At 38.6% G+C, this 11,556-nt stretch overlaps 1 protein-coding gene across 1 annotated transcript in view; it reads right to left on the bottom strand.

Annotated features, from left to right (window-relative positions):
* Positions 1–548: 548 nt before the first annotated feature.
* The window catches only part of LACC1 (laccase domain containing 1), a 20,311-nt gene continuing 9,303 nt past the window's right edge, over positions 549–11,556 (bottom strand). The window contains exon 7 of the mRNA XM_015640903.2: positions 549–8,235. The gene's annotated coding sequence lies outside the window, so the exon portion shown is untranslated. The remainder of the gene's footprint in view (positions 8,236–11,556) is intronic.

The following is an 11,556-nucleotide window of genomic DNA, read 5'->3' as shown; positions in this document are numbered from 1 at the left end:
AGTCAGAACGGAGTTCAGAGGAAAGGCAGCAAAAAGACTCTGACTCCTCTTGGCAAAGTGTCCCTTGGCTGAGAAAACAGCTTTACTTTTCACAACCACATTGGTAAGAAGGCCTCTCCAGATGAGCTTCCAGAGCTCACAGATGCAGGTCACAGGTTTAGCCTTGGATTTGTTAGGTACACTCTACCTTTTCTTCCACTGCACTTAAATATATTTCTAAATGTGTTTTCTTCAACCCGCACAATGCAGGGTGACCCTGATACACCAGCTGTTACTTTATCAGTCAGGTAAACAAATTGACTGCAATGCAAATATTTCTTATTCTTGGTTTCCCTTTCTTGCAGATTTGCAACAGGACTAGCATAATTATAGTCTCATTCAACATGAATACAAGAGCTTCAAAAATCTTTTTTCAGCATTCAACCCTTATTTGGGCCCTGCAAATTTCCAAAAAAAGTAAAATTTCATGAGAATTCTGTTCTAAAACTTTTTTTGTTTGAATAAGCCTGGAATAAAACTGGAAATTCCCCAAAGGATGCACCAGTGCATACAAATGATTGAAACATTTATTTTAGTTGAATTCATTCAATAAAAGGACCATTGCAGAGCCCTTCAGGATCTATCATGATATAGAAATAAAAATATTTGGAATATATAAGTGTGAATATGGGTTTCACCAACCATCTGCTGAAGACTTTCGTGGCTCCCACTTCCCATCAAGTTCCTCTGAGGTCAAGCAGCCTGTGAGTTCTGGATCCCCATTGCCCAAACATCTCCACAGAAGGTAAAATATGTTGGTCTTATCTAAATGCCATGGAGGTGCACAAACCCGAGCTAACTACCTTTTGTAGTCAGCGTTGCAACCTATCAGACCTAGATAGCACAGTATGAAAATGAACCACACCAAGTTTTTCTCTCCTGGCTATAAGGGAGATCTTGATTGACTAAATCAAGTGTAAATATCAGTGTTTCATCTGTCTGAAGTCAAAGAGTCACAGAATGATTTAATGAAATCTGGAGCTCCAAGCCCTACTAAGAGCAGGGCTAACTTCAAAGTTAGACATGAAAAGCTGAAGTCCTTGTCTAGCTGAGATTTTAAATTTCCATGGCTGCACATATCATTACCTTGCTGAGTAATGCCCTCACTGGGAAGGAAAAACCCCCAACTTCCATGCAATCAGAATTTCCCTTGACATAACTGCTAACTGCTCCTTTTTCCATCAATATGCAGCACGAGATCCTTTCACTCAGGATTAGTCTGACCCTGACTTTCTCTAAAATCCTCCATTAAAGAGGGTTGTAAAGGTGTGAGCAAATCCCATCCTTGGTTCCCCAGCCATGGGGCAAAAGTCAGCTGTGTAGTCTTTCAAAATGCAGGAAGCCCCAAAATGTTTCAGATTAAGGAGTGCATGTTCAAATGCTGGGATGTCCCAGAAAAGCTTTTTTGTCCATCAGAATTTATATCCAGCACTAGTGCTGAAGTGGGAAGATTTATGCTAGGCTACTAATTTATTTTCTATTTTGGGTTCATCCTTCCTTTGATAGCTGAGCTGGATTTTCACCTCTTGGCATAATCTGATGTTGGTACAAACATGCATTTTGCCTTTAGAGGCATAGCACAAAGGCTGTTCCACAATCCAGGCTATAACTCTTTCCCTGTAGGTCTTTCAATCTATATAAAGCACAGTGTAGCTGAGTACAAAGCAGATAGAAAGAGCACATAGGTCACAACTGCATGACTGTGACTGCAATGAATCCTGTGACTGTACTTTAATTGTAACCTGCAGTCTGTTTTGATTAGTTACATTTCTCTTTTTTTTTTTTTCTTTTACCAGTGACCTGCTTGTTTTTTTTAAGAAAATTTATAAATAAATCAAAGCAATCCAAAATCCATCTTAATCTATTTCTGTTTCTGTTAAGTAATTTAGTATGATAGTACAGTAAGTCAGCTCTACAATTTAAATATAAAAAAGCTGATATTCATCAATTTTTGTTTAGTTATGGATGGTGTTGACATAAATGCTGACCACAATTATGAGCTTATTCTGGAGCCATTCATTGGAAACAAATGAATGATGGCATAGCCTCACTTTCAGGAATGCCTAGAACTGCAAAAATGAAGTGGATAGAATTAATTAAAAAAATCAGAAGCTTAGTGATTTGTGTCCTTGTGAAAGCCTAGGCAGATAACTTCATAGATTTTTATTTTAAAAAGAAAATAGGAGCTGCATAAACATGTAAATGAGCCATCCAAGAATGAGCAAGCAGGAGAAATATTATTGCTATTTGGCTGGCTGGCATGATATATATATATATTAACAAAAACATGCTCAGAGTCATACATGGCTCTTGTGTGCATTTTTAAACACAGATGCATAGCTGAAATTGTGTGCCTATGCATGCAAATAAGTGATAAAAATATGGATGGAAGCATATGCATTCAAATGAGTTGGCACCTCTATTCAAATGGCAGAGAAATCTGTATGTGTCAGGATTTCCTCTAAATTCCAAGAATCTTTCTTCCTGGACTTGTCTGCATGTTCTCAAGCACAAAACAATCTCTTCTGAGATACTGGAGACCTTCAACTTCATTGCTACGTTTCACATTTTCTGCCAACAACTCTGTGATCATGGTCAAAATATTTTCTATATATGAATTTCATATATTGATCCTACCACCATATTCTTTCTCAAAAGTACTCATGCTTGTTTTCATTCTGGAGTAATTTCTTAGTTAATCAGTATGGAGTAGAGTTTGGCCTCTTTAAGATGTCCCCCTACAGACTGATGAAAGCATATGTTTTCCAGGTCCAGCTCACAGAGAGTCCTTCAAAACCCAGGTCTAGTTCCCAGAGTGGTAGGCTTGAACAGCACTGTCATCATCACCACCAGAAAACAGTATCATCTCAGTTTATATCCAATATGATGAAAAAAAATTAGACGCTAATACTAGATAACGGAGAAAGAAGACTATAATGCACATCATTAAATGAATTAAATGAAACAAGAGAGAGGCCATGGCAGATTGGCTTTTGGCTAACAACACTCCATCCTCCTGTATTTTTTTGGAGATGTTGTGCTCCCTATAAACAAAGCAAATTTTCCGCTCCAAACTATCTGGGATTGTTCACTTCAATATTTAAACACACTCTCTTTGGTAGCGATTTTACAGTTCACATTCTTGTTTTCACAAGTTTTATTCATTTTTTGCTGGCACTTATGAAGCCTATCATGAGGACTTTGGACTTGTGTCCATAAAACACACTTTCAGTTCCCAAGCAGCTATACCTGAGGGAAAGTGATTCACACTCCTCCAGTCAAAGGACTAATCAGATTAATCACAGCTGATCAGTAATTTAAAACACAAACATAACATCCACAAAACATTTTCTCGTGATAAGTCCTCAAAGCTGAAAATTTTAAATATCATCCAATTCAAAACACACCTATGAAATCTGCAATCTGCAAATGGAAGTAAAAATGCTACAGCAATTTCAAATGTTACCTCTGGTCACTACAAAATAAACAAGAATTAAAACGTTGCCTCCCACAACCGTTCAGATTTTCCTGAGTTGGTCTGTAGAAACTGCATATTCAAAATTTGAGAATTCTGATATCCCTACCACTTAGAAAAGCATTCACTTTCACACAGTGGGCCTTCTAACAGCATCCATAGCCAGTCTAAAATTGTGGAAGAACATTACAGCATCCAAAAGTAGACAGTTATGACTTTTGAGAGCATGAGGGTCACAGCACAGTGCCAAAACTAGCTCTGTCTCCAAAAACTCATGAAAAGGCACTGTTTTTTCATTGTAGATGCTGTGCATTTGGGGTGCTCCATGACAAATGCAAACCTTGCTGCAGATGCCCACGAAACACATAGTAGGAAAAGCCATGGGATTTCCATTCTTTGAGCATCTCCTAGAAATCTCCCCTTCTCCTTCCTCAGATCTGAGAGCTTCTGGTATATGTCTCCTGGCTCTGAAATTTTGGGATGGTGTTTTCAGGGCCTGGAAGTGTGGCACAATCCTACATGCCTCTTGGTCTGTAGATCTTAAATATCTAGACCCTTGAGATCTCTGTGCACTATCTGCAGAGTTGCTCATCTTGTGAGCTGTGCTGCTGGCATTGCTGTCTCTGGCAGTGGCATTGTCCAGGAAGGAGAATAAAACCACCATAAATTCACAGATTACAAGTTTCTCTTTAAGGTTTTCTTATGAGAAGTGTGGATTACATATTAAACTGACCACTCAAAATCTTGAACCTACTACTACCAATATGGCTGAGCTAGGCAGGATCAAGAACAGACAAAAGACACAGAAATGTTTATTGCTTCAAAGCCAGTAGTGCTCAGGATGGTACTTTGGTAACTTTGTACTGCACAAACTGAAGCAAAATATACAGTGGATAGGGTACAAAAAATCTACCTTGCCAATTCCACATGTTTCTATCAGAACCCAAGATAAGTGGGTTATTTCTCTTCATGATCTACCTTTTCTCAGGCCTGAAGCCTTGCCCAAAGTCTTAAGTGGCTGCCATGCAAGTAAGGAGTAGTTTCACAGTATTTATCCCCCTTGTCCTCTCTGCCTTTCTAGGACCGATCAGGAGGTCGATCTGCCTTGTCCATTGTGAAATAACTTCTGCCACAGTAATTAATAGAGCTGAGATTAGAAATGTTAGCAAGTATTCACACAAGAGAGTACTTGCCTCCTTTACTCAAGATGTTCAGATGGGGCCTCATAGCAGCAGGGTGTCTGGACTTCTAAGCAATAAGTTTAGGATTTGTTCCATAACAAACAAGAAAAGATTCTTCAAAATTTAGACTCTCATCTCTTGAGCCAAACATACATTATGCCATTTATTCTTACTTCAGAGAAACATGATAGAAAATCTTCCAAGTCTGCCAAATTGGGCTGTTAGCCAAGCTGACTGAAATATCAGAAAGCAGCTTCTCTTCCACATTTTCAGTTCAGAAATACAGCTGCAGTGGGCAAGGGCAGATTTGCCCTTCATTGCAATTATTCTGGCCCCAGCAAGGTCCCAGAGTCCTGCATGCAGATCATACAGACAGTTATCTTAATCTGCCTCCCACAATTAACTGTGGTCCTCTCCCTGCCTGCATGGATTGGAAGCTTGTGAGTGCATGGTATGCCTGTAGCAGGGTTTGAATTAGGGAGGAAAAAAGAGGAGAACTGAAATAAATCTATAAGAATTCAATACTCCAACCCTTCCAGGTTCTGGGGAAGAATTCTACCACACAAAGAAGCCTCAATAGCTTTAGCAACTGTGGTGAATAGCTACCCACAGGAAGATGCTTGGCAGAACCACTCTCTGCTCAGACAATAAGGTAGGGGCCATGTTTCCACATCGATAAATTCTTCTTGCACTAAATCTTTAATAGGCAGGTGTAGAAATGTCTTTATCATCATGATGCTGTCTTTTTTCTGCTTCTTGTATCCAAGAGTGTCTCACCATGGATATCTGTTTCAGGCTAGCTGCATCCCAAATGAGATTTTTGTTCCCTGCTTCTGTTTGTGTATAACTGAGACTGCTGCAGAGCCAGGGAGTGACTGGCTGCTTTTTCAGTCTCAGATATTGGCTCCATAGAAAGTGGTTCATCATTAGCCAGTGCACTCTTTAACTCACTTGCTAAAAGGATTGCTGCTGTATACCTCTTTTCTCCTATAATTTATTAGAGTGGGAAAACAACATCATTCTTTCCTTCTAGCCTCTTCCCAGTTTGCTAGGGATAAATGAGTATGTATAAAGGCATCCAGTCCTGATGTGAATATAATTCAAGGAATGAATTTTCGCACGTATGGATATTTTTTCTCCCTGCAAAACTGTGAAGTTATTTCCATATTATTTTAGTTTCCTAGTATCAGCTTTTCAACCTCAGATACTTAAAAAGTTTTTGCTTAAGTTATAAATGCTCTCCTACCATAAATTCCACGTCAGCCTCAAAAATAACAACTATTTTTCACTTTCTGGGTTGAGCCTCCTTCATGAAGATTGTTTCTGGAACAATGTGATGAATTATGAGTTATAGCTGGGAAGCCTAAAATAAATCCAAATTGAAGTGCAATAGGTTATGACTCTTTTGGAAAATAGGGAAGAGAGGGAAGCCAAGGTCATTCAATTAAGCTTTTTTTTTTTTTTTGTATCTAAAAGCACCACTTTGAAAGCCTATCAGAAAAAAACCACAACAAGTCTCTGTACAAAGTTCAAATGTCACTCTCCTTCTAAAAGTGCATGTAAGTGAAAACTGATGAACACCTAATTGACATTAATAAGGCAGAATCTGGAGAGCTAAGAGCTGAAGGGTCATCTTAGGAAGGACTAATGGAGCTAAATGTTGTATGTAAAACTTAGCTAAACATTTATTGAAGGGAATATAACAATCTACAATCTATGAAGGAAATATTTATTGAAGAAATAAGAGGACTGGTTCATGCAGATAAATATACATAAATAATAAGATGAGCTCTGTGGAAGACGGGCTTTTTTCAGCATAAATTGAGATTTTAATATTTGTTTTAATTTGCAATGGCACTTCTTCAATTTTAAAGTTTATTTCAGATTACTCCTAATATTCAAAGTAAGAAATAAGAGCTGCTTCAAAAGTTGTATTGAAATCTGTCATCCTGAAGATGTTGAAACTAGCTTTGTCTAAATCTTTTTCTCCTAAAAGAACATTTAGTTTGAGCAGTCCAACTTTCCCATTTTGTTGTGCCTGTATTTTCTAACAGACTTTTATGTTAAATAGTAATATAAACTAATGAAGAGGGGTCAGCTGAAGTTTGCACTTCTTAACCAATATACACACAGTCAGTCCCTTCTCAAGAAGCCATTATTAAAGGAAATTAGAGAAATACAATTGTACATGGGACAAGACTCTAAAACCCAAGCTATGTCACTCTGATGAACACATCTACTAGATAAGGAGAATGCAGAATTATCTTGAACTTTCCCAGTCTCATTAAAAGCAAAAAATCGCTGCTAACCTAGCCCCTAAAACATTAAGTGAATGCAGGGTTGCTCAGGAGATTTTTCTCAAAATATCTCACCATCATCACACCATATTTTTGTTGCAATGTCATTTATGTCAGCAACACATAGTTTGAACAAAAGCTACAACATAAACATCAGTATCGACTCTGAATCTGTATGTCTGCCATGGCTAGCATGGAGTTATGTGAGCCAGAATGTGTCAGTGCTGAGGGAACCCATGGATCCAAGTTGCAGCATAATTGAGGGAACTGAGTAAGATCCAAGTATCAAATGCAGCAATAAACATCCACAAAACTAAAGGAGCCTCTCTAAGGAGTTTTTTTGATTGACTCACATTTTATGTCCTGCAGCTTTTTATGGGGATGATATAAAGAAGAAAGCACAGAGTCAAAATAAAATCATCTGCATGACCCAGTTTTCTTTAATGATAGTTTTATGAAGCACTTACTAAAAGCACATATTAAAACTGACTGAAAGTGTTTGAGTTACCTGTCACAATTTTGTTTTCACAGCTGAGTTTTTTTGTGATTCATTCTTGTGTAGAAAAATCATGTTCACCTATTTCTAAGAAAGCTAACCAAAGCAGAACAGAAATGCTTTCCTTTAGCTGCAACATATGCTTCAATATTGCTTTAGGATAGTGCTCAGTGCCTCAAAGGGAAATGATAAGGTATTTATTTCAGACAGCTGTTGTTGGAAAAATCACTTTCAATTGACCAGAACTATGATTCACTGCTTAAAAATATTGCAAAAAATTATACATTTTGAAATATGAACACTGTTTTCAGGCTCCCTTACAAAATGCATACTCAGTTTTATGGTAGGCTCACTCCTCATTTTTATGTTGCAACCTATTTATTTCAGTTTGTTTGGGCCTTTGCTATATGTAGAAGGGGAAAGATCAACAAAACAAACACAGTACTTAGCAGTTCTGAATTACATTTGCACAAGAATAGAGAAAATGAACCTTTATATAAAATTAACTGTAAAAAGAACTCTCTTATTTTAGTGACATATTGATTTTTGTCTCAGATCTCTTTTCAGTTGCAGGAATCAAATAGAATATCCATGCCATGTCCTTGCTCCCATGACTGTCAGAATTCAGGTTGCCCTGGAGACATGATGCTGCATTCGTAAAAGGATAAGAGAGAGAACTCAGTCCTGCTGTCCTTTGGAGATCATGCCCCCAAAATTCTTCTGTGGATCTCCTCTCAGCCCTGAGAGCTTGCAGACAAAGACAGACAGACAAGTATTTGTAATGTGAGATGCTACTATAAATTAAACGCTTACTAATGAAAGATCAGAGGGATCACTTAAAAAAGCTAGCTTCTTATTTCTCTGCATGCCTTTGGGAAATACATAATCATGCTTTTTAGCAGCACAGCCACAGGCACTCTATATTTAAAGGAAGCACAACAGCAAAATCTCTGTATCTTATGAAAAGGCATTACACTGGGTAATGATTAATAGCACCATGGATATAAGAATATATTCAACCAGGACAGTTTTTAAATCCACATACATATCTATTCAAGTCATTCACCTTTAAGCACTGGATAGTACCTGCTGGAAATGGAAAGTGGAACAAGCCAGCCTCACAGGCAGAGCTTGCTGTCTTTGGAGGTATGTAAATCCCTCAGCAGGTCAATACACTATTTCCTCTGTCACATATAGGATTTACTACTCATGACACTGCACTGTCCTGTTAATATTGTTGCACAAGAGGCCTGAGTTCAGGAAGGACTTTGGTACTCAGAGAACAAAAGCTTCACACAAATGACATCAAGGCAAGTGCACACGCGCAGCCCCTCTGGGCCTCGGGACAAATGAGCACAGCTCATCTCCCTCTTTGCATTGCCCAGCAGCAAATTGAACATGGAGTGGAAATGAGGACAGCAGTGAGGGAATCTAGGAATATTGACTTGTTTGCCATGTAAGCTGAAAAGTGGTAGCTCTTTTGGAAACCTATAAAATAGGAATGGTTTGGAGGATAGTGATAAAGACACTGTGCCAAGAACAAGAAGTCTCATGCTGCTGCTAAAAGGAAAAAAAGCACAAGTATACAAAAGAAAGCAGCACTGGTGCTGTTCTGAGCAGAATGGCACCTGTGTCTTCCAGCTGCTTGTGACCACATTCACACCTCACAGGGCAATTGTGAGTGGTGCTGGACAGAAATACAGTGATGCACAAGAGATAAGCATGAGGAAGACGAGCACTTTGCAAATCCATGTTACTGCTGGGAAAGGAGATGCTTTCCTGTAACTGAATGCTTGTAATTTGGGAGGGATTACATACTTTCTGCGAGTCAAGATGTGCCCAAATGCTCTGCTGAACATCCAGGCCCATGGCTTCTGAATTTGTAGCCAATCACACAGGCAGCTGTCAAATTCAAAACTGCCTTGCTCCCATCCTGTCTCCTCAGGTTGTCAGTAGACAGAGACCAGCAGTCACTGATGGAACTGACCTCTACAAATGCATTAAAAACATTTTTAATCTCATTTCTTTAATAGTTTTCCACTTTGCCATACCTGTCGCAATAATTGGCATGATTTGGATAAACATTTCACTAATTACCTCAGGCTTCGATCTGTGCCTCTGAAATTTCACCCTGCTTCCCCAGGCAGAATGCCTTGCTAGAAATGCCCTCTTTTACTGGAACAGTGAATAAAGTCTTTCTCAGACATGTTTTAGTACACTTCATTCAAGTATATAATGTAAATAAAGAGGCCCATATTGAGAATCTACAATAGTAACAAATGTTAATTGCACAGTAACAACTAGCAAAACCAATATTCAATGTGATCATGTCGTGTGCTGTCCTCAGGGCACACCATTATCATAATTAATGTTATTTAATAACAAGAATAGGGAAAATGCAGCTTATAAATTCAATGGATATTAGGGTAATAAATGGGACCTGATAATTAGTTAGGTACACTTGAACAATCTATGAAGCATTTTGAGAGCTTCTCTAGAGGCCCTGAATCATGGGTGATGTGCTTGCCTCCTTCAGTGAGCAACAAGAATGAAAAGTAAATAAACAGATACGTGAAACAGCCTAGTCTCCTTCTTATCATACCCTTCCTCAAAACATTTTTTGTTAATACCAGGATTACCATGCCTTTGTAGCAAGGGCTTTTGAAAGAAGCTATGATTCTGAGCCTAGCCTGATATGAGACTGAACTTTACAATATTTTCTTATCGGCTGTGGACTTTTCCACCTCAGTCATCCATGTGCAAAAGACTGTTTCCTATCTCGAAAGGTTGACAGTCTAGGTAATTAATGTAAAAGGAAAAAAAAGAACAATTGTGGTAATGATTTGTCTTCCAAAAGGTGAAGCCTTTGGTGTTTCTGCTCATTCTGATGTTCTCTCCAGCTTGCATAGGCCTACCATGACCTGTAAATGGTATTTTTCTAGATACAAAATCTCTATTGTAATCCTTGAGCAGAGAAGAACAAGAAAGGGCTTACTATCAGTAGCATATTAATGTGACCTAATATACTGTTGGGCATTTGAACTGTGGTAAGGAGCATGACTGCAAGATCTTTCTACTTACTGCAAAGATAAATGAATTAGTTTAAAACCATCTTTGAGGTGAAATGGGATAACAGCAGGCACATGGGCCCCTATGATGCTTCAGCTGTCAAGTACCTTGCAGAACCAAGTAGCTCAGCTGTTTTTGATGGCATACCCTTAATCCACAAGGGAAGAGGGTTAGGTGAAGGGCACCACTGACAGACATGCTTTGGCTGAGCTTCAGATGCAGGGACTGGAAGCTGTGTAGTGCTACTGCCCCTATAGCTTCAAGAAGGGTAACTTACCTCATTGTTATGTCAATCAGTTTCCATAAAGTGGTACAGAAATCAGAGCAAAGGGACAGAACTACAAGGTGAAGGTAGGCTCTTGGGTTGGTGTTTTTAACTAGTGCAGCAAGATAAGGCTGTCAGTGTCCATATAATTATCCTATCCTATATTTAACTATCCTATATTTAGAACAAGTCAATAATACATGCAATACATACCATGCACACCTGGTGTGCAGCAATGTGCTTGGCAACTCTAAACAGAGTAGTGTGAGTGTTGCCCCTGTTGGATCCCGAGCCTCTGGTTTGAAGCCAGCTGAATGAATGGTAGAAGCAATGGAAGGGTTTTAAAAATGCAACTGAAAATTGTCAGTGACTGCAGGGCTACAGCAGCAGAAAAATATTATTTCTGAAGAAGTAAGATAGTTGGCAGAAGCATATTTTTTTCATAGACAGTTACAGTCAGAGAAAATACTCAGAGAAGTATGTTTTCTAAAAGAAGTCAGAGAAGAGCCAGGCTCTTCTCTGAGAAGTATCATTCACAGGTAAAAGGAAGTTATTAAGAAAATGTCTGTTCTTCCAGAAAACAAGGAAAGATCTAATTCAGTCAGCTCCAAATCAAAGTGAAAAAAGATTATTCCAGAAGCACACAGATATTAGAGTAACTTGGCAGATGATTGTAGAAGCAAAAGTAACAGCATGTGCTGTGTGGTGCTTTGCAAACCACATGGTTTGGACAT

This window comes from Parus major, chromosome 1 (assembly GCF_001522545.3).
Source record: "Parus major isolate Abel chromosome 1, Parus_major1.1, whole genome shotgun sequence".
Classification (NCBI taxonomy): Eukaryota; Metazoa; Chordata; class Aves; order Passeriformes; family Paridae; genus Parus; species Parus major.
This window is presented reverse-complemented; position numbering and strand designations above follow the sequence as displayed.